We start from the raw sequence: 3,021 nt of genomic DNA on the forward strand, positions 1-3,021 counted from the left end.
TTCCAGATTTGCAACAACCAATCAATGCGCCATGCTGCTAGACATGTTCTGACAAGTATCCCAGACCAACTTAACACAAGCTCAACGATGACCTGATTCATTCCAAATTTCTGGTCACAACAATCAAAACACTAAATTCTTGAAAGGGGAAAATTAGCATGAGTACTCAACTCTTTGGATCAACTTACAGATCCCAGCTTCATCTTGCGCAAATTTGCATAGAAATGCACAAACTGATGGCATCTGGTGACATGAATACCGAACAAGCTAACATGGTTCGATTCAGTTTACAAAATACAAGATGGGTGGTTTTATTTATACAAGATAGAGATGCCGAGCTACCGGTGACGTGCAACGATCACACGAAACGCCACATGGTTTATCATGCTAATCCAGAGGTCCTCGCATCTTAAATAGAAGAAACAACCTGATAAGATTTTATGATCGGTCTATTGGTAATCAGTCTGGTATCGTTCAGCGTTGAAACTTGAGATTCCAATACTGCTATATGGAATTCCGATCATGATTGAATGACGACGTGCTGCCGATGTGGAGGGGAGGGAAGCTTGATTCGCCACGGCAAGTTTCTGCAGAAGACCTGGCCTGGATAAGAACCAGCCAAAAATCCAAGCGAGCGCACTTGAATTTTGGTCACAAAAATTTCATTGACTGAAGAACACAACAATTTTGGACACAGAAACTTCTTCTTCTTCTTCCAAAAAAAAAAAAACAAAACAAAAACAAAAGAACCAGCCAAAACGGTTTCGCAACAACGAATCTGAGAGATCAACTCCATTTTATGAAATTTACATTATCTCGCTTAATTTCTAGCCTCATTCTTTACTTAGTTGTTTAATTTGATCCGTACCTATTGTTGTAGAGCCAAACATGGGCATTTTTATACAGAAACAGATATGGTAAACAAATGATTTTATCACCTTCATCCGGATGCATTGTTTGTTCTACCTGTCGCCCTTTTCTCAGAGAAGCTGACTTGATTCGCACAGATACCTAACCCAGTTTTGAAAAGAAAAATAACAAGAAATACTTTTACAAACAGATAAAGTTCCCCAAATGTGATCATCACGTCTATTTTTGTAGCAACAGGTTATTGATGAAAGCCAATGCCTGGTTCCAATCAAGTGACAGTAACAACAATGGAAGTGCCTGGCAAGCAAGATTATCCTCAGCAGTTCATCCTTCAGAGTTTGTCAGAACTCCAGAACAAAAAGATTTGCTCCTTCTTTTTGCAGGTTTCAGGTATTGTTGGCATCAGATCTTCTGATAAATTGATTTTCATTTGGGTTAATTTGCACATTATTTTCATCGTTTTATATATCAACTTATTTTTCCATTTAGCCCAGATGCACATGTTGTTTTAGACCGTGTAAACTATGCAGTTAACTGGCAGAGCTGGAGATGAGATTAAGCTGTACCCTTGCACCTTTCATGCAACTAACCACAACGAAAAGTGGAAAGCGATCGAGTGAAGCTATGATAAGAAGATGGCTGAGCAGTTTACAAGTAGGAATCAAACCAAAAAAAAAAAAAAAATCTTGTTAGCCGGATTATGCAGATAAAATTGGTACTCCTATCCGTTGGCCAGTTCCCCTCCTTCCTCCCCTGTGCGCCCCTCTTCGCTCTCTCCTCTCGCGAGGCCTTTCTACCTAGGCGCCTCTTCTGCTTGTAGATCCAAAGCACAGCGCTGGCTCCACGACACCCCTCTCTCTGCATCCTCAGCGGGGTGGTCACCTTCTCTTGAGGCCTCGAGGTTGTCCGCTGTCGTTAAAGGGAAGTCTATCCTTCGTGATGAGGAGGCTTGCCACCTTCCCCGTCAGGCTATTCCCTCTGGCTTCATGGCGGCCGTGAGGAGGGCCCCGCCGGTTCTCCCTCCTCGTCTGCTGGCCGCGTCTCCATCCGACGATGCTGGCTAGACCTTGGTCGCTCCACACCATCGCTCCCGAGCGTTGAGGGGTGGCGCTCCCCGCTAGCAACCTCCCCCTCGTAAACGAAGTGTGCCCGCCTCTCTTGATGGCCGTTGCCTCAACTGCTTGTCCACGACGCATCATCGTATGGACTACCATCTTCCACCAAGGTGCTTCCGATGCAGAGGTTTCCGACATCATGCCAGAGAGTGCAAGCGTCCGTGGCGCGCCTACTCAGGATCAGACGATTCTGGCCGTCGTCGTCAATTTAGGCGGACTTCGCCTACCGCCTCCACCCCAGTTGGCTCGGGGCCGCAGGCTCTACGCCATATTTCTCTACTAAGTCTGAGTTACCTTCCTCTCGGGCTGGCTCCACCCCCTCAGGTTCTGAGGAGTTTGGGTCTACCCCTCCAGGTTCTCCACCGGCGCATGCGGCTCCTACTTCATCGCAGAACTCCGCCAAGGAGGTCGTTGTCCACGTCTCCGCCCTAGCACCTACATAGTGTGTTGTTCCCTGGTCGGAGGCTTTCTCAGTAGAGGAAAATCGAACCACTGGGCGGTCTTGGCTTATGCTGACTGTGCCTGTTAGGGTTTCCAGGCGTCAGAGCTTTCTACCAACATCGCTGATAGCGTTGGTGTGCCAGCGGCGGAGTTCAGAGTTACGGTGTTCTACCCCGACAACTTCTTGATCGTCCCCGGTCCCAGATAGCACGTGATGCCATCCTCGTCGCCAGCGGCATGCCTTTGTCCTTCGACGTCCTCTGGTTCTTCATGCCCTAGACACGCCTAGCTTACGCGGCCGGTGGTACTTTATCGTACCATGTTCTCATCTCCTTCCAAGGCGTTCTGCCCCACACTGGGTCTATTTCCACAGCTCAGCTTCTCCTAGCCAACCATTGCTGGGTTGAAAAGCTGGAGGGAGAGACGTTGCTAACGGACAGGAAAAATCTTGTGGACCTCCGTGTTGTTGCTTGGTGTGATATTCCTGCGAACATCCCCAGCAATGTTGTCTTGGAGATCACAGAGCCCGGTTGCGCCATCCACTACGATGACCCCAACATGCAGCAACTCTTTGGAAGCATTCCACCATACATCA

This window comes from Phragmites australis, chromosome 1 (genome assembly GCF_958298935.1).
Source record: "Phragmites australis chromosome 1, lpPhrAust1.1, whole genome shotgun sequence".
NCBI lineage: Eukaryota > Viridiplantae > Streptophyta > Magnoliopsida > Poales > Poaceae > Phragmites > Phragmites australis.